The sequence below is a fragment of the Pongo pygmaeus genome, chromosome 9 (assembly GCF_028885625.2).
Source record: "Pongo pygmaeus isolate AG05252 chromosome 9, NHGRI_mPonPyg2-v2.0_pri, whole genome shotgun sequence".
NCBI classification, from domain to species: Eukaryota; Metazoa; Chordata; class Mammalia; order Primates; family Hominidae; genus Pongo; species Pongo pygmaeus.
The window spans coordinates 88,984,402-89,007,779 of NC_072382.2; the positions used below are offsets into that span (position 1 = coordinate 88,984,402).

General features: G+C 34.4%; 1 long non-coding RNA gene across 2 annotated transcripts in view; it reads left to right on the plus strand.

The window, feature by feature from the left end:
- The window catches only part of LOC134740271 (uncharacterized), a 332,371-nt gene that overhangs the window by 262,036 nt on the left and 46,957 nt on the right, over positions 1–23,378 (plus strand). For both annotated transcript variants that reach the window (XR_010127610.1, XR_010127609.1), the window contains exon 3: positions 8,092–8,129. This is a non-coding gene — a long non-coding RNA (uncharacterized LOC134740271). The remainder of the gene's footprint in view (positions 1–8,091; positions 8,130–23,378) is intronic.

Sequence of the window (23,378 nt, forward strand, 5' to 3'; positions counted from 1 at the left end):
ATGGTTCAGTAAAGTATATTTGCATTGTTGTGCAATAGAGCTCTAAAACTTTTTCATCTTATAAAACTGAAGCTATATATCCACTAAAAACTAACTTTTCCAATCCTCTTCCTCTCGTGATCTCACACCTCTAGCCACCAACTTCCTACTTATTTTCTCTATGATTCTGGCTACTTTAGCTACTTTGCCTGAGTGGAATCATACAGTATTTGTCCTTTCGTGACCAGTTTATTTGCTTAGAAAAACTTTGGGGTAGTATATGAAATCAAGAAGTGTGAGGTCTCCAACTTGTTCTTTTTTTTCGGGGTTGTTTTGGCTATTCAGTGGTCCCTTGAGATTCCATATGAATCTTAGGATTTTTTTGCTATTTCTGAAAATAAAATGCCATTGGGATCTTGATAGGGACTGCATTGAACCTGCAGATAACTTTGGGTAGTAGGGACATTTTAACAACATTGAGTCTTCCAATCCATAAACATGGAATGTTTTACCATTTATTTCTATCCTATTTGATTTCTTTCAGCAACATTTTGTAGTGGTCAATGTGTAAATCTTTCATTTCTTTAGTTAGATTCATTCCTAAGTATTTTATCCTGTTTGATGCTATCGTATATGGGATTGTTTTCTTTAGGAGGTAGAATTTTGATAATAGGACAGCCCCAGAACTAAATAAGAGGGCCAATCAGTAATTGAGAGGCAAGGCATGAGGGAGCAATAAATAATTCTACAGAGAAAGGATATGCTATTCCCCAGTGTAAAGGAGTTTTGTTAGATAGCCAGAAAAAATATGTATTTACTATAGTAGCCTTTTTAAGGATAATGATGACTGATGAGGATAATCATGTTAATAATATATCACATGCCACAGATTCCCTGGGAGCAGTTCCGACATACTTTGGACTAATGGCAAAAATATGACACTAAATGTGCTTCCTTTTAGAGAGATCATTTTGAAATAGTTGTATTAAAATCATCTGAACATATGTAATCCTCTGTGTTATTAAAGAAAACACATTTGGCATTTTATAGTCTTAGCTGATAGTGATGATATTCATTCCTAAATTTGAGACAATAGAATTGAAATAACATCAAATATGCCTACTGGTGTGTGGGACATATGCTGAGTGCATTACATATGAAATAATATGTACACTTTTATATATATATGATATATATGTACACATATATCATATATGTACACACATATATCATATATATGTACACACATATATCATATATATGTACACACACATATCATATATATGTACACACACATATCATATATATGTACACACATATATATGTACACACATATCATATATATGTACACACATATATCATATATATGTACACACATATATATTACACACATATATCATATATATGTACACACATATATCATATATATGTACACATATATGTACACATATGTACACATTTTATATCATATACATGTACACATTATATATCATATATATATATGAAACTAACTTACCATAACATCTCTATGACATGAGGTGATAATATAGGCAAAATGTATAGTATTGTGGGGGAACTAGAACTACAGATATATTGAATTTATTTTCATTGGGAAGAAGAAAGGATTAAGTAGCTCTGATTACAGCTGAGACTCCTGGAACAGCTACAAGCTATCAAAGTATTAAGTCATTTCAATTTCTGTAAAAGAAATGTGCTGTTGTTCCAGTACCCTCTGGCCCCATTTTGTAGGGTTGATGGAGTTCAACTGAAATGCTTACTTGAAGATCAGCTTGAATTTGTTTAAAAGGAAGAAGAAAAGCACCCCCAGGTGTGAAATGAGAGTGAATTGCTCTAGCGGGGCCTCTGGAAAGAAAGCAGCTTGTCTGGCTGATGAGGGTGTTTGCTAAGTTGAATGCCATTAAATATTCTTGCCCATATCACATGTGAGTCAAACACAGCACAGATGATGGGGAAAATAAACACTTAAAAATAGCTTTTCTCTTGGTGTCAAATACAGCACATAAATTGGAAAAATGAACAAGAGTTGTAGGAATACAGGATTGAGATCCTTGTGTCGGGTACTGAGGGAAGGCGATTTGGCTCACTAACAGCCAGGCTCCTTAACAGCCAGGCTCCTTAAGCCTTTGCTTTGGAGAGCAACAGAAGAAAGAATTGCAGAGTCCTGAAATTTGTTTCATTTCAAGCATGGGATGGGCAACTTAACTAAGTATTTTAATTTAGTTCTCTTATCTTCCCAACTAAGTATTATTAGCCTCATTTTACAGATGAGCAACTAAGGCAAATTTATAGTTAATTAAGCTAGACAATGGAGAGTCTCTTTGGCTCCAAAGATTATACTACTTCCACTGCACCGGCTGCTTTAAGGGGAGGAGAGGCTGCACTGTCTCTGCTTTGGGATATGTTTATAATTCCATGCCAATAAGTAAGCAAAATTTGAAAACCCACCTTGTGCTGGCCACTGAGCCATAAAAAATGAGACACAGGCTATGTCTCATTGACAGAGTTAATGTAGCTGAGAAGATAGACATATTATTCTAAATGCAAAGCTGATTGTGATGAGTGCTATAGAGGAGAGTAAAAACCAAGTCTTCAAAAGGAACACTTCCTGAAACTATTTCTTCACATATACTTGTGCCTTTGTACATTTTATTTTCTTCCCCTATTTCTTCTAAATTATTTAAGCCTGCGTATTATTCAGAATCAGTTAATAATTCAGGTGCTCTTTAAAATGTTATTTATTTGGATAGATATCATGTAATCAAAACTGTACCAGGTACTGACGAAGATACAGCAATGTATAAGAGTGAACTCTACTCATTAGTAACGTAAAAGGGAATGATAGACAGAAGTCAGACAGAGCTGAATTAAAATCCTTCAGTTGTTCAGCAGCTGTCTGACCACAGCCAAATTGCAAGCCCCCGACCTTCCATTTCCACTCACACATTTAGAAAGAGACCATGCCAAGGGGCCATTCAACCCTTCCCCAGCCATCTGTGGTAAGAATCTCCCACATTCTAGACAGCAAGATGTCTGTACCAAAAGTGGTACATTATAGGGAGGTGAACCATCCAATTTGAAATCTGGAGAGACCATGCTTGCTGGAATCTACGGCAACACATCTAGGAGAAGGAAAACTGTTTTGAATTTGGGTGCAGACACGTCACAACAAATACATTGCTCTCTGCTGAGATTTATGAGAGAAAAGTCAGAAACTCCAACTCTCCATTAATTTCAAAACATGACTGCTGAAAATTTTCCAAAGCAACCATCTCCTGTAGCTGTTGAGCTAGGGAACAGAAAAAAGAAAAAACAAAACAAAACAAGACAAAACAAAAAAACAGAGAATTGGTTGTCTTTAAGACCAATATTTCCAGGCAGAGGAAAACAGAGGAGGCATCTCTGAGTCAGACATGGGTTCAGGTCCCAAATGTGCTTGTCATGCAAGTTACTAATCCTGTTCACCCTCAATTTCCTCCTTTGTAATCCTGGCTGGTCTTACCTATAAGTTTCTTTGTGAATATTACAGGGCCTCATATGTGTGAAGTATGTAGAAAGGAGCCCAGCACATATTAGGCACTCAAAAGAGCTAGTATCTTCCTCCAATCTGCATTCAGGTTAGTTTTATCCTATTCTAATTTCTTCAGGCACTGGAGTGTTTCATTAATAGTTTACTTGTTTGTAGAAAGATTCCTTATACATTTTTTACTAAAGCCAATCTTACTGATCTTTTTGCCTTTCAAGTGTAGACATCTGAGGAACTCTATAGCTTAGAAGTCTACATTTTTTCTCATTAATTGGGAAGTTAGGTACTTTTAAAGTGAATAGAATAAAAACATGTAAACATGCGTTTAAAATAATTCTTCAGATTTAACCCCCCCCAAACCAACGTGAACCATAAATGAAAATCTGCATCCTTCTTGGTAACCTCTCCTATATGTCTAAAATCATGAATCAGCCAATATGTTTACAGATTTGGTGCCAAAGTCCTACCTGCTGATACTTTAACATTCCCATTTGAAAAACTGTAAATATTTTACTATTGTAGGTTTTGCAAACACTGGTATTTTTATACCTCCAGCAATCCCTAGTTTCTAAACATTTTATCTTGGGTAGCATGCAGTATGTGAAATGACATTCTTGGGAAATACCATATTTCCCAGATCTTAAAAACCTAAAGGTCTTGAAGTTAATATTGAACAGTGTTAAGAGGGATATTTTTAAATTTCTTTTGTAGATTTGTTGTTGTTCTTTTTTAATAAAATTGAAAAGCAGCAGAAATGTTTGTAAATGGAAGGATTTTCCCCAAAATTTCTAGAGTAGATACACATATTTGCCTAAATTTTGCTTGGATTTAAAAAATACCAGCCCATATGAAATTGTTTTTAAGAACTGAGAAAGAAAGAATGGCTTTAGAATCCATTTAAAGGCAAAACCACCATTATAGGATAAATGAGATGAATAGTTTCGTCTTCCATTTTTAATGCTCAATGTACTTTTCAGCTCCAGGATAAAATAGCTTTTCTTACTTTCTGAGACAAAGACAGGCAAGTGGAATGACCAGAACACACGAATTGAGCTAAAGACTAACCACAGGAGAAGGAGCAGATGGGCTTAAGCAAAGACATGACTCAGAATCCTTGTCATCATATAATTATAGGCAGCTATCATGAATCTGTAAGAATCTGTAAGGATGGGCTCTATAAATATCTATTTTTCATCTCAAGATTGGAAGTCTTTATCTTATTTAATGGATCTATGTTATATTTCCCAAAAATAAAAGAGAAATATCCCAACTATTCAGGTGAATAAACTAATAACCTCCAAAAGTTGCCTATTCAGAACATCATAGGGACAGTAAAAATTGCAACATGATAAAATGAATATCTGACCTTCACCAGGGAAAGTCATTATTAGGCAGCATGATCTCCAGTCTCTGTTCTTCAAAGGCATTACTCTATCATTCCCCAAATGTAACATGTCCCCTCCAACCACAGAGCGTGTGTAAAACCTTTCCCTCACCCTCTGCACTCTACTTTTTCCCTTGTATGCTGTAGCCTTCCTCAGATCCCAAACCAATCATCTCCTCAGAGCCACTTTCCAAGAATCTTCTCAATATATATGAAATCACTCAGAGAGTGTAAATCTCAGGTGCAATTTCACATTTGCTTTTGCTTTTTAAAATTAATGTCTGCTCCCCTTCTAGACTGTAGATTCCACAACAGCAGGAGCATGTCTGGTTTTGTTCATCATTGTATTCTCAGTGCTGAGCCTAACACCTGGCACATACTAGGTGCCTAATAAATATGTGTTGAAGGACTACATTAATGAATACAATCTTGTGCATTATTTCTAGGGTTCTAAAAACGAACATTGTCAGAATCTCAATGCTTATTAAAAAATTTAATTGAGATGGGAATGGGGAAGAACATCAGTTTCTCACTGGTTCCCAACTATGCTTTCAGGTTTTTAAAGGGCCCCTATCATACTTCTGGTTACTGTAATCCACCACAGCAAGAGTGTAACTAAGACAACATGGCAGGAACAGGTGCCAAAAATGTGTCAATAAGACAAACTAGGATTCCCCTATGTAGGAAGGACCAAGATGCCTGCTATCACACTTTTAGAGCTTCATTGCTTCTTGTTAAGGTATTTTGTCTTCTGACAGCCTGTTTCTTAATGCAGATACTCTCAGGAGTAGTGCCATTGTCACCAACGCTTAGGCAGGACTTTTGTTACTGGTGCACAATCGCTAATAGCAGACTTCCTATGGAGACAGATAATAATTAGAGCCCTCAATAGTGGAATGGGCTGCCTAAGGAAACAATAAAATGTCCATTACTGTGGATATTCAAGTAAAGCTGGGTGTCTACTTATGAAGAATGCAGTCCAGAGCTTTACTGCACTGGGTGCAAAGACGGAAGGTGTGGCTCCCAGGATTCTTTCTGCCTATAAGATGCTATGAGCTAGTGCTCAGTTTCTAATGAACTGGAAGGAAATGCCTTTCAAATGCAGATGAAGGCACAGGGGGAACGGCACTGTCTGGTACTAGTCTGAAAAATGTCATTTATTAGCTAAGTGATTTTGGCAAAAACTTAACTCCTCTAAGCTGTTTTTATTTCTTTACAATGGCTATTTGAAGGGTTTTGGAACAATGAAGGGAGAGAGAAGCTGTACTTTTTAAATGTAAACTATACAGTGCTAAGCACATTCTTTGACCATCATTATATCAAGAAAAGCTCCTTTTATCTTAATTGCTAAATAGGTCCCACAGTTGGGAAGAAAGTTTCTAGACAAAAAGCATCAGGGAAGGGGCACCACTATTCCTCTCTACCCCAATATCCTAAAGGTAGAAATATGATTAAATTGTCCAGGGAACTTAGATTCCCCTATAAGCTCAGGAATGGCATCTTTCTTGGGACACTAGAGCATATGATCTCTCCATCCTAACCTTTTATGGGCTAAAAAAAAATAATAACAGTTTTTTAAGTGTAAATAAGATACAACTGCCAAAAGTCATGGAATTACCTGGATGGTTTGTTCAGGCGTTCTTCTTATAGAAACAGTGATTATTTGAAAAGAGTGCCAAAGCAAAACTGCCTTACCCTTGGAAAATCTTATTTGCTTTACCTCTGCAAAAGGCAGTCAGCTTGTCTCTCTCTACTATTTCCGGTTTTTTTCCCCATAGTCATTCCATCATTCATTCATTCAACAAATATTTACTGACTTATCTCTGAACCAGACATTGATGGGCATGCTGGAGATATGATGAAAAACTGAAGTGGTCCCTATACCATGGAGCTTACATCCTATGCAGAAAGATGTGTAACAATAAGAAACTCTTTAAAAAGTTGAAACACACAAGTCAGTAAAACATGAAGGAGGGGTATACAGGAGATTGACGCTACGTAATAGAATAATTTATCTTCTCAGGAAGATCAGAGATGGCCTAACTGAAGATAAGAAAACTGAGCCAAGATCTGGGAGAAAAACTAAATTGAGAGTATCAGCTAACAAACACTCCTATAGAATAGAAATCAACAGAGATGAGAAGAAACTCCACAGGTTTTCCAAAACCTCTCTGGTGGATAGGGAAGTGAACTGTAAGAACATTTATTGTTTGGTGAGATCATAATGCATAAAATCCATAAATTTGTGCAAAAAGCAGATGAAACAAATTAACAAAGTATTTGGCAAGCAAATGTCTGAAGATAGCACTGTTTCTTCTTTAAATACTTATATTCACCAGCTAGACACTTGTTCCCAAGTTTACCTCCTGAATGATACACCAACTAGAACTCAGTGTTCCCAATATTAATCTAACGTTCATCTCTCCTCATGTCCTCAGACCCTCTGTCACAGAAAGAAAGGTAAGAAGGAAGGAAGGAAGGAAGGAAGGAAGGAAAAAGGAAGAGAGAGAGGTAGGGAAGAGGGAGGGAGGGAAGAAGGAAGATGGAGGGAGGAAGTGAGAGAAAAAGAATACAAAAAGATAAGAAATAAAGCGAAAAAGAAAGAAAGAAATGAAGGAAGGAAAGGAAGGAAGCAAGGAAGAAAGGATGGAAAAAAGGCACCTAGTGTTTCCTTTTCTCACCCATTCATCATCTTTTCTCATGCATGTTTTACTCTTGTTTTTAAATATATATGTTTATTCCAATCCAAAGTCTTTCAGCTATGCTCTCTGGAACTCTCCTTCCATTTTTAACTCCTCAAGCTTTACAGAGAATTTTTCTTTACATCCAGCATCAGCTAAATCATCACATTTTTGGGAGGGACCCAGTTCTGCTTTCTCTGGCTGCACATTGGAATCAATGGAAGTGATGTTAAAATTATAGATACTAGTTGTCCTGGTGTATGCCTCCTTTATAAACATTTATTAAATGCTTCCCAAGTGATAAATGGGCATTGAGGATTGAAAAATCCCTGCAGACTAGTTCCAGAGCAAGGCTTTTATCTTCTGTATCTGTGTTTCCCTTATCCTTACATAGGGCAGGCATATAATATGATATCAATAATGGACTGAATTAAACTACATGCCGAACCTATTTTATTCACTGACTCCATAAAAAATCACAGGACTCTCATTTTCTTTTCCAGAATTGTTTTGGAGAACTTGGAACTCAACATTCCATAAAGTAAGTGTAGTATTTTTTCTAAAGAATTTTATCCTCCTTTCACTAACGTCATTCAAGTTTTATCACCAATAGCTCTATAAACATCAGCCTGAAGGCACATGGAAGCATATTTCCTAAGACTGCTAAAGCATTCATTCTCAACCCTAACTGAACAGTAGTATATGCTGCCTTGCAATGAGGTTAATAAACAGGGCATAGAAGGTCAAGGATCCTAAGCCAGGAGCAAATCCCCACACCATTCAACTTAAACAGTACATTATTCCAGAATAATGCAATCACTGGAGCTGTGCTTACACTACAAATCTTAAAAGTGTCATTCCATTATAAAAAGGGCTTTGAGAGCATTAATAATCATAGTCCATCAGGAAAGTCCTTCATTCAACTGATGGTCCAATCAAAACTGCCTTAATGTTATAGACTTCGGTATGGCCTATGTAGCATCTAAAATTATTTGCTACATTGAATTTATTACTATATTTGGCTGACTTTTTTTTTTTTAACTCAAGACATGCTGATAACTTTTATGCTAAGGAAGGAGAAGGCAAAACAAAAGCATGATGGAAAGTGTAAAGATTGGACTGCAGGAGAAGATATGTGAATACTTTGATTATCCTGTTTGATATTGCCTTACTTTTGGGAGAAGAAAAGGATGAGTATTAATAAGTCCATCTTACAGAGAAAGAAATGAAGGGTTAGAAAAGAGCTCATATGGCTAGTAAGTGGGGGAGTGAAACCCAAATGCTAGTGTTGTAAAAGGATATAGCCAATATTCCAGAGAAAAGGAAATTTCTATAATAAGGCCACCAAACTTTTAGTATATTAAGTAAGGCACTGCTATATTTTCTAGAAATTATCCTTTTACAAGTACTTTTCATATAGGTATCTAATTATTGTATCTGCAATTGTTGAAAAGACTCAACTCTCTCCCATTGAATTGTTTTGGTGCCAAAGTAGAAATAGATCAACTGTATGTGGGTGGTCTATTTCTGGACTCTTTTGTGATATATTGATTTTTTGTTCTTATTTTGTCAGTACTGTTTTGGTCCTTCCAGGTCATCTACATTACCACACAAACACATAAAGCTTATTCATTTCTACAAGAAAAGTCTGTTGGGGTTTTGATTAGTATTGTTTTGAATCTAAACATGAGTTTGAGTAGAAGTCACTTACTAACAATACCTGTGTTGAATAATTCTAAATTATGAATGCAGCATATCTTTCCATTTATTTAGGTTCTCTTTAAATTCTCTCAGCAATATGTTATTGTTTTTAGTGTACTTGTATCTATGCATTTTGCTAAATTTATGTCTAAGTATTTTGCATATTGTGATGCTTTCAAATGATATTTTAAAAATTTTATTTTATAACAGCTCACTGACAATATATAGATATTTATATTTAGATAGATTTATATGTATATTTTATATATTTTAAATTGATCATATATATGTATGTGCATATATATGCATATATATATAATGCTTGCATCTTTTAGTCTTTCTAAATATATTTAATAATTTTGATGGAAATTTTTTGCAGATTGCTTAGGCTATTCTACATATATAATAATGTTGTCTGTGAATAAAAACTTTTACTTATCCTTTCCTATCATTAAATTGATGTATTCCCATTATTTATTTCTTTTTTTTTTTTTGCCTAATTGCATTAATTAGAATGTCTAATATGAGGTTTAATGTACATGGTGAGAATAGACATTCTTGCTTTGTTCCCAGGCTTAATAGAAAAGCATTCAGTCTTTCAACATTAAGAAATTATGTTAGCTCTGTGTTTTTGGTAGATGCCTTTTATTAGTTTATGAGTCTACTTTCTACTCCTATTGTTCTAGGCATATTTTTATAAATAAATACAAATTTTTTTCTTTTCCCTTTTTGAAATGGTTATATAATTATTTTATTCACTTGATAAGTTGAATTATATTGATGGATTTTTTTAGTAAGAATCAAACTTTCAATATTGGGGAAAACCTGATTTCTTCTTAAGATATTATCTTTCTATGTATCTTTGCATTTGACTTATTCATGTTTTGTAAAGAATTTCTGAACCTTTACTCTTGAAGGATATTGGTCTCTTGTGAGTTTGTATTGTAAATGTTTTGTTTGGTTTGGCATTAGGCAATGCAGCTTCATAAAATGAGATAGAAAATATTTCTTCATCTTGCATTTTCTGAAATATTTTGTGTAAGCTTATTTTATTTCTTTCTTAATTGTTTGTTAGCATTCTCCAGTGAATCCATCTGGGCCTATACATTTCTTGGTAGGACGTTTATTCATAACTATGAAATCATTTCTTTAGTAGATAAAAGCTCTTTAATTTTTCTATTTCATTTGGGTTGAATGAAAGAGCTTTTTTTCATTTCCCTTAAGTTATTAAGTTTATTCGTATTAAGTTGTGTATTAATTTTATTATTTGCCTTTTATTGTCAGTAGCATATAGAAGGAAGTACTTTGTATCATTCCTGATATTGGTATTTCATTTTCTTTTTTCTTTATTTGTCTGGGAGTTTATTATTTCACTAATATTTTCCGAAAATTATCTCTTGGTTTTGTGAATTCTATGCATTATTTGTTTTCTATTTATTTTATGGAATTGTGGTTTTATTTTTATTATATCCTTTTTCTTGTTAAAATGCTTTTTAAAATTGTTGGTTTACAGTTTTAAATTTCAACTTTGATTTTATATTCAGGAGGTACATGTGCAGGTTTGTTATTGGGTATATTGTGTGATGCTGATGTTTGGGGTATAATTGGTCTCATCACCCAGGCACTAAGCATAGTACCCAACAGGTAGTTTTCAACCATTGCTATCCTCTCCCCCTCAGTAGTTCCCAGTTTATGTTATTGGCATCTTTATGTCTATGAGTACCCAATGTTTAAAAGCCACTTATAAGTGAGAGCATGTGGTATTTGGTTTTCTATTCCAGCATTAATATGCTTAGTTAGGATAATGGTCTCCAGCTGCATCCATGTTGCTGCAAAGGACATGATTTTGTTATTTTTAATGGCTGCATAGTAGTCTATTGTGTATTTTTACCCCATTTTCCTTATCCAGTCCACCACTGATGGGTACCTTGGTTGTTTCCATGCCTTTGCCACTATGAATAGTACTATGATGAATATATGAGTGTACGTATCTCTTTGGTAAAATGATTTTTTTTAATATCCAGTAATGAGATTCCTGGGTCAAATGATAGTTCTAAGTTCTTTGAGAAATCTCCAAACTGCTTTCCACAGTGGCTGAACTAATTTACATTCCCCCCAACAGTGTATAAGTGTTCCCTTTTGTCTGCAACATGCCAGCATCTGTTGTTTTTTTGACTTTTTTAATAACAGCCATTCTGACTAGTGTGAAATGGTGTCTCACTGTAGTTTTGATAAGGTTGTAACATTTTGATTATGATGTATATTGGTGTGATTTTCTTTGCGTTTTTACTGCTCAGAGCTTATTAAACTTCTTGAGTTTATACGATTATATTTTCCATGAGTTGAAAACTTTTCACCATTATTTCTTTACATATCTTTCCACCATCCCTCTCCCATCCCTAAGTCTATTTTGGCCTCTTCTGGGACTCCAATTTTAGGTGTATTTTACTACTTGATATCGTTTCACAGTTTACTGAGAGTCTCTTCATTTTTTTCCTCCTATTTCCATTTGAGTAGCTTCTATTTCCCCGTATTCAAAGTTACTGATGCTTTTCTGTAGTTTATAATATACTGAAAAGCCAACTGATGAATTTGTTATTTTAGATATATTTTCAATATAAAAATTTTGTCTTTCTCATAATTTGTATTTTTCTATTGAAATCCTGTATCTTTTCCCTCGTTATGTTCATTTAGTCCTTTTAAGTCCTTGAACATATTTATAATAGCTATTTTGTGTCCTGGTTAGCTCTTTCCATTATTTCTGCATCTCTTTATTTTGATTGACTTTTCTCATACTTATAGGGCATATATTCCTGTGTCTTTGCATGTCTACTCATGTTTTATTTAATCCTAAACCTTATAAATGGTGTATTTTCCTCTTATTTAAGATTGGATTTGATACTTGCAGACTTAATTTACTTGTACTTCAGCTTTTTTATATTAAGAATTGTTCATAAGAGTTGTTATATTTGGACTAGAGTAGCCTTATTCCTGAGATGTGAGATTTCTGAAGTGTCATTTAATTATCTGAAGTTTCAACAAGGTCTCTCTATTCTGGCTGGTTGGAACTCAGATTTTTCCAATGGATATGCAAGCTTTGGAATCTTCACTGAGTTCTCAACAACTTGGTAGGTGTCCTTTGCCCAGCATTTTCAAGTATCATCCTGTGCGTGCATACTTTAATAATCAGCCAAAGACTAAATAGGAGTCTTATGTAGCAAGCAATCTAGAGCTCCTTTTCTTCACAGTTATCGATTCTGTCATACTCTGACTGCAAATTAGACTCTGTAGTACTCTGACTGCAAATTCCAGTTCCTTACATTATGTCCAAAACATTATGTCCAAACTTTGATTTCTGTCTCCTCAGCTCAGATACCTGTGTGCCTCTTGGTCTTCAGCTCCAAGTGCTATGGGTGCCTCTGAGCTGAAAGCTGGGCAATCATGAGGCTCACCACATTTGTTAACCTTATCTTGGGGATCATGATTGTGTTCTGAAAATATATTTTTCTTTTCATGTACTTTTCATATACATATTTGTTTAGTTTTATAGTTATGTATAACAGAATGGCTAGATTATTACCAGCTACTGTAACATGTGAGAATTAGGAGTCATTTCCCACCCATGAGCATTAAAAATCAAATGAACAAATAAAGCTTCAAGAAGACAGTCAATTATTCCCATTTTCACCAATGTGCTAAGTGCTGGCATTGGTCCTCAAGGTATAACCATTTGATTAGTGAAACTTTTGGATGGAGTAAATGTAGCACTCATTAATTATGTGAATTTTTACAAGTTATTTAATGTTTCTGAGTTTTGCTCTGTCATCTTTAAAATGGAGATAGAAATACTCTTTATAATTGTTGTGAGGTTTAGAAGAGTGCTTTGAAGACACATAACACAGTGTTTGACACATATTAAGCACCTACCAGATATTATTATTCTGAAGTTAAAAGCTAAAATCTTTATTACAGTGATGCTTAGAAAGTATTTTCATTATAAAAACAGGGTATAAATATAACTTTAAAATCCAAGTAGTACAAGAAATTACACAATAAGAATTATCTGCCTATCACCTCAGAGCTAGAATCTTACTTCTGAGAGGTAACATGATCAATTTTCGTATGTACTCTTCCAAAATTTTGCCATGGCTATACAAACCTCAGTTTCTGTAGCTTCTTCATGTTTATGGAAATGGGAGTATTTTATACACAATTTTCTCTAGCTTGCTTTTATTCACCCATTGATATATGTTCAGTTTTGTTCCTTTTTACACCTACTAATACAATTCATCTTTTAATAACTGCATCATATTCATTGGCATAAATGTAACAAAATTTGTTATGTTTATTGACATAACATTTATTTATTGACAGTATTAAGATATTTTCAGGTTTTTGCTTTTATTAATAAGGCTGTAAGAATCATCTTTGTACATATATGTTTGTGTATGTGTGAACATGACTAGGTAAATTTCTACAACAAAGATTGTTAGATTAAATAGTTATGTATGGTATGACATTTTGGTCAATATAGCTGCATTTTCTTCCAAAGAGTTTCTCAATTGGTGTTCCCACAAACAACACTGATTTCTTAGCACAGTTTCCAATACTGTATATTATCAAACAAAAACTTTGTGATTTGATACATGAAACACATAAATTTAATATTTTATTTTGCATTGTTTTTGCTGTGGAACTAGATGGAACATTTTTATTTGGTTATGAGCTATTTGTATTTCTATCTAAATATCTATTCTAAATATTTGCCCCTTTCCTATTTCTTTTAAATTGGTTTGTCTTTTTTGCAAGATGTTTAAAGTAGAATCAAGAGATTAGCTCTTTGACACACATTACAAAAAAAAAATTTTTTTTCACATTAAGGTTTAATTTATTTTTGTTCGGTTTGTTGTTTTATTTTAGTTTTAAAAGTTTTATATAAACAATATTTTTAATTATTTCTAACATAGTTTTTACTTTTTCTGTTCTTTCTTTCCTATTCCAATATTATATAAAAATTAAACCATGGATATTTTTGACATTTCTTTCAAAATTTCTAGTATTTAAATATTTTAGTCACATGCAATAGATTTTTAAAATTAGAAGTGAATAATCTTTTTTTTTTAAATTGCTAGTCATTTGTTGAATAATATTATTTCCTTAGTAACTCATTGGAAATTCATTCCAATAATATGTTTTTATTTTTCACTTTACATGTGATATTTCTCTTTTGCTATAATCCTGGGAGCCTTTACAAATTTTATATAGAGCGATAAATTTGCTATACTTATTTTTTGGTAGAAATTCTAATATATATAAGCACACATGCATTTTATATATAGTATAAATATACTATTAGAAAATGATGTCTGATTTACTGATTCTAATGATCAATCAAAACTGATCTCAATATTTATAATACTGATAATATTTTTTCCTCTCTCCTTTTAAGACTAAAATGCATTTTGTAATTATTAGTCTCTGTCATAAGACTTAACATAATTCTCTCAAAGAGAGTTTTGGTCTGGCCATATAGCAGTTCGGAGGGATGCCTAGCTCATAAGAGAGAATGAAATCTGTGTGCTCAACTGCAAGTGTGATTGGATTTACAGATCAGCAAAATGGGAAAGATCAAAGCCCTGTTATGAAGCAGACCTACAAGCCTAGAGCTTGCTCTCGTAAGAAAAATTGTTCTTTCCCACTAATCTTTCTAATCTTGACCTCACAGAAGGGGTTTGTACTTAAGACAATGTTATCAGGATGCTAAATTCAATCTCAGACCACATTTCACTTTCTCTTAATGTGGGTGAACACTCCTTTGGTGAATAAATTGGTATCTCTATGGAAATTTAAGGCTTCAAGCAGAATTCTAATTCCATTAAATTGATGTTCAACAGAGCACATTGAATTTTGTGGAAACTATGGAGGCCTGCATACTTACTCTGAATTAATCACAGTCTAATTTTTCCCAAATGGTAGAACTTCATTGTTATTATGTTTGTGACTTCAGTGCCTAGCACTGTGCCTGTCACACAGCAATTTGAAGGTTGAGTCATTTTTTTTAAGAATCAAAGGTAAATTTGCAGTTTATGCAATTTTAAAATTCTAAACCATAAACCTATATTATTTACAGCTGAATAGGAATGTTTGGGAAGTTTTGAAATTGACTATATGTGGGCAGATAATGAGTTTCTTACCTTCCTATTTCCTGTATTCAGTAACAACATAATCTTAAGGTGGTGAGCTTTTTCTTATCCTGAATGTTAGGAAGTTTGGAGCATTTCAAAATGCTTGTTTTATTAAAAACTTTTCGGCATATTGATTTCTATCTTGGAACAAAATGGAATGCATCAAAAATAGTCACAACTGAAACTGTAATGGAAACAATTTAATATTATTGAAGCAGAGGATGCTTCAGTGTATTCCAGTTCCTCAGGGTCATGATAATATTATCACGGATCTGTGTACTCATGTATATCCTCTTGCCTCTACCATTATTTGCCTCTTAAGAATCATTTATAGTATCTCAAATTCCCGAAATGAATCATTTTCTTCTTTACCTTTGGGTCTTTCCTTAGGCAAGATCCCTATTGGGAAAATTTCTTGAACTTTTTTTCTCTTTTCATTTAGCTACTTGTATTAGCATTTAATAATCAATGTAAGTACAGTATCTCTAGGATAATATCTTGACTTGCCAAAGCAAGCATGGTTACATGCCACAGCACCTTTGTTACTTCTCATATTTTGTAGGAGTTAAGAAGGGCATTCCTCATCTGTGAAGCAAATTCATTGCATTCTTTCTCAACTGAGTTTAGGTGGAGCCCCAGAATATTCTTTCTCTCTCTCTCTGTCTCTCTTTCTCTCTCCTTTTAAACAATCTTGTTGAGGTATAATTGACATACTATATATAGTTAAAGTGTATAATTTTATATGTTTTCACAAATGCGTACATCCGTAAAATCACAATCAAAATCAATATAATAAACATATCTATCAAACTCAAATGTTTCTCTATGCCCCTTGTAGTCCTTCTCTTTTGTGCCTCCCTACCCCTACTTTACCCGGCATTCATGCAATCTATGCTCTTTTTATTCTTCTGGTTTCTTTTATTCATCACACTTATTTTAAGATGCATCCTTATTGTTGGGTGTTACCAGTTGTTCCATACTTTTTGTTGCTAAGTAAACTGGCTTATTCATTACAGTGTTGATAGACATTTGAGTTGTTTTTAGTTTTGGGCTACTGAAAATAAAGTTTCCAGGAACATTCATTTACAAATCTTTGTATAAACATATGCATTAATTTATCTTAAATAACACAGAGTGGAATAGCTGATTTATATGGTAGGTATACATTAAGCTTTCTAAGAAACTGCCAAAGTGTTTTTCAGCGTGCTTAGACCCTTTTATGTTTCTACCAGTAATATATAAAAGTTTCATTTACTCAGCACCCTTGCCAACACTTAATATGGTTATTTCTGTTGAATTTTAGACATTCTAATAGATGTGTAGTGGTATCTTATTATAGTTTCAATGTTAATTTTTCTACTAATTATGTTGAGCAAGTTTTCATATGATGAATCCACCTATATGTCTTTTTTAGTGGAATGTATTATCAAATCTTTTGCCCATGTTTTTCATTGGGGTTGCATGTTTTCTTTTGGTTGAATGTTAAGATTTCTTTATATATTCTTGATAGTCTTTATCAGATATATTACTTGAAAATAGTTTTCCCAGTCTGCCTTTTTTTTCATTCTTTTAGCACTGACTTTTGAAGATCATTCATTTCTTCTTTTGATAAAGTCAAAATTCTTAATTCATTCTTTTATGAATTCTGCTTTTGATAAAATATCCAAATAATATTTGTCTAACCCAAAGTTACAAACATTTTGTCCTATGTTTACATCTAGAAGTTATGTGGTGTTAGGTCTTACATATAGATCTATGATCCACCTCAGTTCATTTTCTTTTTTTTGAGATGGAGTCTCGTTCTGTCGCCAGGTTGGAGTGCAGTGGCACTATCTTGGCTTACTGCAATCTTCAACTCTCTGGTTCAAGTGATTCTCCTGCCTCAGCCTCCCGAGTAGCTGGGATTACAGGCATGCGCCACCACACACAGCTAATGTATTTTTAGTAGAGGCGGGGTTTCACCGTGTTGGCCAGGATGGTCTCGATCTCCTGACCTTGTGATCCAGCCCACCTCGTCCTCCCAAAGTGCTGGGATTACAGGTATGAGCAACAGTGCACAGCCTCAAAGTTCACTTTTATATGGTATGGGTTCAAGTTCAATATTTTGTTTTTTTTATTTTTTTGCATATGGATATCTGTTTCAGTATTAATTGTTGAAAAGACTATCTTTTCTCACCTGCTTGCATTTGCATCTTTGTCTAAAGTCAGCTGACTATATATGTGTAGATTATGTATAAATTTGTATTCTATTCCACTGAAGCATTGTTTATCTTGATGCCAGTACCATAGAGACTTCACCATAGTAACTACACTATAGTCTTAAAAGTTGGTTGGTGAATTAAAGTCAATATTCAAATGTGTTTCTTCTTCACAAAGTTGTTTTGACTCTTCTAGGCCCTTTGAATTTCCATATTAATTTTCAATTCAACTTGTCAAGCTCTATAAAAAGCCTATTGAGATTTTGAAGGAATTGAATCTATAGATCAATTTAGAGAGAAATAACATCTTAACCTTTTTGAGTCTCCGAGTCCTTGATCATGATACATAGCATCATATATTAGGTCTTTGTAAGTTTGCTTCACAAGAGTTTTTATAGTCTTTATTTTATAGGGCTTGTACATCTTTTGCCAGATTTATACATATTTTATATTTTTGATGGTTCTGATTCTTTATTTAATTTCAACTTCCAGTTCTTTGCTAGTATATAGAAACATGATTGATTTTTATACATAAATTATAGACTTTTTGAAGATTCCATAGGATTTTCAATGTAAAGGATCATGCTATCTGGTAATAGATATCTTTACATCTTTCTTTCTAATATGGATGTCATTTATTTCTTTTTCTTGATTTGTGGTACTGGCTAGTATCATAATTATAGTAGTTAATGTAAGTGATGAGAATATGCATGCTTGCTGTGTTTCTTATATTAAAGATACAGCATTCAGTTTCATTAATAACTGTAATGTTAGGGGAAAGTTGTTTACAGATGCCATTTATCAATTGGAAGAAATTCTCTTCTATGTCTAGTATGCTGAGAAGCTTTATTGGGAATGGATATGGATTTTGGCAAAATTTTTTTATATTTATTGAGATGATCTTTTTTTCTGTTTTATTCTCTTATTGTGGTGAATTAAATGGATTGATTTTCAAATATTAAAACCCATCTCACATTTCTGGGATAAACTTGGTCATGATGAATTAACTATATTATATATCATTTGATTCAATTTTCTAAAATGTTAAGAAGTTTTGCATTTATTTTCATAAGGGATAGTGGTCTGTAATTTTCATTTTATTTAATATATTAGTCTGGTTTTAGTGTCAGCGTAATACTGGTCTCATAGAATGAATTGGGAGGCATTTGCCCCTTTTCGATTTTCTGAAATAGTTTGTTTAGAAGTTGTATTATTTTTTCTCTTTGTTTAGTAGAATTCCCCAGTGAAGACATTTCAGACTGGAGTTTTCCTTGTGTGAAGATTTTTAACAAACTAAATTCCTTTAATTGATATAGGGCTATTCAGGTCACCTATTTCTTTTTGCATGAGCTTTTTATAGTTTGTGTCTCAAAGGACTAGTCCATTTCATCTAAGTGTCCAATGTATTGCATAAAGTTATTCATAATATTCACTTATTACTCTTTTAATATTTGTAGAATCTATAGTTGTCACTTATTTTATTCTTGATATTGGTAATTTATGTTGTTTATTGCTTTCTCTCTTTTTTACCCTAATCCTTCCTGCTAGATGTTTGTCAGTCTCATTGATCTCTTTAAAGAACCAGCTTTTGGTTTTGATGATTTTCTCTATTGCTTTGTTTTCTATTTAATTGATACCCACTTTGATATTCATTATTTCCTTTTTTCTACTTACTTTGGGTTTAATTTTCTTTTCGTTTTTTTTTTAGTTCCTTCAGGTAGAAGTTTTTTCTTTTATACTATAGATATTCAGCACTATAGTATTTTTCTTTAATCTGCTACTTTAGGCACATCTCTTTATTTTATTTTATTTTATTTTACTTTAAGTTCTGGGATACATGTAGGCACATCTCTTAAATGTTGATATGTAGTGTTTTCATTTTTGTCCAGTTCACAATGTTTTGAAATCCCACTTTAGATTTCTTCTTTTCCTTATAGTTTCTTTACAAGTGTGATATTTAGTTTCCAAATATTTGTGGATTTTCCAGCTATCTTTCTATTACTGAATTTATTAAAACTTGCTTTTTGGCCAGAATACAGTCTATCTTGGTAAATGTTTCATGTGTACTTGAAAATAATGCATTTTCTACTATGGTTGGGTGGAGTGTTCTATAAATGTCAAGTAGTCCAAGTTGGTTTATGTTTTTTCAAGTCTTCTGTATCTTTACTGAAGATACAGATTTTCTGTCTACTTTTTCTATCAGTTATCATGGAGGAATGTTAAAATCTTTCATTTTAATTGTGAATTTGCTTATTACCCCTTGAAGTTTTGTCAAGGGTTTTCTTTCTGGTATTTTGAAGTTCTGTTATTAGGTGTAGAAATATTTGGAATTTTGTAATGCCATTTGATTAAGTAACCCCTGAACATTAAAAAATGACCCTCTATATCTTTGGTAATATTTCTTTCCATGAATTGTCTAATATGAATATAGCCATTCTAGCTTTCTTTGATAGCCTGGTGCTGGAGTTTGAATATAACTTGTCTCCACCAAAAGTGACATTGAAATTTGATCCCCAATGTGGTGGTATTGGGAGGTGGGCCCTAGTGGGAGATATGTAGGTCATGAGGGTGAATCTCTTGTGAATGGCTTGTTGCTGTTCTCATGGTAGTGAGTTCTCACTCTTGCAAGACTGAATTCATTCTTGTGGGACTGACGCTTTGAGAGCAGGTTGGTATAAAGCCTGGATGCCCCCTCAGGTTTTGCCTCTTTGCATATATCTACTTCCCCTTTGACTTTCTCCACCATGTTGTGATGTAGCATGCTCAGCCTCTTCTGTGTGACACTCTGTGCCACCTCAGGACTCTACAGAGAGTTCCACCAGCAAGAGGCCCTCGGTCTTGGAACTCTCAGCCTCCATAACTGTAAGAAATATTTTTTTTCTTTAGAGATAACCTAGTTTTGGATATTCTGTTATAAGAAACAGAAAACAGACTAAGGTAGAAAACTGGTACCAGGAATGGAGTGCTGCTGTAAAAATACCTGAAAGTGTAGAAGTGGATTTCGAATTGGGTAATGAGCAAAGGTTGAAAGAGTTTGGAGGATTAGGCTTGAAAAAGGCTCTATTTCTATGAACAGATCATTAAGGGTGATTCTGATGAGGATTCAGAAGAAGACAAAAAAAATGAGGGAAAATTTGAAGCTTTTTAGAGATTAAATGGCTGTGACCAAAACATTGATAGAAACATAGACAGTAAAGGCCATTTTGATGAAGTCTTAGGTAGAAATGAAAAGTATTTATTTCAGAACTGAAGCAAAGGTCACCCTTGTTACATTGTTGCAAAATTTTTGGCTGCCTTGTGTTCACACTGTAGGGCCCTGTGGAGGACTGAACTTAAGAGTGATGGACTAGGATATCTGGTGGAAGAAATTTCCAATCAGCAAAGTCTCCAAGAAGTGGTATGGTTACTTTTCACTGCTCATGCTCAGTTATGGGAGCAAAGAAATGACCTAGAGGTAGAATTTATAATTAAAAGGGAAGCAGAGCATAAAAATTGGAGAAATGTTTAGCTTACCTATGCGGTAGAGAATGAAAAAGTGTTTTCAGAAGAGGAATCCAAGGGTGCAGTCAAGTGACTGCTTGCTATGTAATAGTGAAAACAGTGAGAAAAAGGCCCTGACAGCATTTCAAAGATTTTCCAGGCTGCCCCTCCCATCCAGGCCCTGAGAAAACAGTTTTAGAGCACAGGCCTGAGGGACTGCTGCCCTGCATTGTTTCAGGACACTGCTTCCTGCATCCTAGCTGCTCTGGCTGAAGTAGCCATGTCTTCAGTGGCTTCAAGTGTGACCCAGGCTTCCACTTTGGAGCGGTCAGGTGGTAAGCTTTGGCAGCTTCTACAAGGTGTTAGGGCTGCAGGTGCCCAGAATGCAAAAGCCATAGAGGCTTCGCAGCCTCCACCTAGATTTCAGAGGTTGTATCAGGAAACTTGGGATACTAGGCCAAAACCTGCCTGAGGGGCAGAGCCACTACAGAGAATCCCCACTAGGACAATACCTAGTATAGGCCACTACCAGACCCCAGAATGGTAGAGCCAGTGGCAGTATGTAACCCCAAATTGAAAAGTTATAGGCATTTGATTCCAATCTATGACAGCAGTCATGTGAGCTGTGCCTAGCAAAGCTGTCAGAGGCATTTGAACCAGAGTGACTCCATCTTAAATAGGGTAAAATAAAGCTGAGACCTACTGGGTTGCATTCCTTGGAAGTTAAGGCATTTTCAGTCACACAATTAGATAGGAGGATGGCATGAGATACAGACCTTGCTGATAAAACAGGTTGCAGTGAAGAAGCTGGCTAAAGCCCACCAAAACCAAGATGGCGACAAAACTGACCTCTGGTCATTCTCACTGCTCATTACATGTATAATTATAATTCATGTAAATTATAATCCATTAGCATGCTAAAAGACACTCCCACCAGTGCCATGACAGTTTACAGATGCCATGACAATGTCAGGAAGTTACCCTATATGGTCTAAAAAGGGGAGGAATCCTCAGTTCTGAGAATTGCCCACCCCTTTCCTGGAAAACTCACGAATAATCCACCCCTTGTTTAGTATATAATCAAGAAGGAACCATGAAAATGGAAAACCAGAGGCCCATGCCACTGCTTTGCTTATGGAATAGCCATTTTTTAATTGCTTTACTCTCTTAATAAACTTGCTTTCACTTTACTTTATGGACTCCCTTTGAATTCTTTCTTGTGTGAGATCCAAGAACCTTGTCTTGGGGTCTGAATCAAGATCCCTTTCTGGTAACAAAGCCATGAGGTGGGACTGACTGCTTGAGGCCTTGGGAGTCCACCCCTCACACCAGTGCACCAAGGATGTGGGACGTGGAGTCAAGATTATTTATGATCTTTGAGATTTAATGTCTGCTCCATCAGGTTTTTTATTTGCTTGGGGCCTGTTGTTACTTTCTTTTGGATGACTTTTCCTTTTTGGAATGGGAATATTTACCAAATGTTTGTCTCACAATTGTGTCTTGGAAGTAAATAACTTTTATTTTACACTCAAGACTGGAAGGAGCTTGACCTGAGTCTCAGATGGGACCGATTTGGCTTTTGTTTTGGTGCTAACACAAATTAGGACTTTGGGAGACTATTGGGAAAGAATGTATTTTATATGAGAGATGGACAGCAGTATTGAGGGGCCAGGAGTGGAATGCACTGGTTTATATATGGTTTTTCGCCATCAAACTCAGGTTGAAATTTGATCCCCAATGTGAAGGTGTTGAGAGGTGGGGCCTAGTGGGAGGTATTTGAATCATGGGGGCAGATACTTCATAAAAGTCTAGGTACAGTTCTTGTGGTAATGATTGAATTCTTGCTCTGGGAGACTGATTAGTTCTTACAGAAATGTATTAGTTCCACTGAGCATGTTTTGTTATAAAGTGAGGATGCCCCTTAATTTTGCTTCTTCACATGTGTCCGCTTCCCCTTTGACCTCCTCTGCCATGGCTTGACCCAGCACATGGACCTCACTAGATACCAACACTGTGCTTCTCATACTTCCCAGCCTGCAGAACTGTGAATCTAAATAGACCTCTTTTCTTTATAAATTACCCAAGTATTCTGTTATAGCAATACAGAACAGACTGAGACAATTGTTACGTCTTTCTCTCCTTCTTACTTTAAATCTGTTTTTGTCTTTTTATTTAAATTGGGTTTCTTGTAGGCAATGTATAGTTGAATTTTGCTTATTTTGTTGT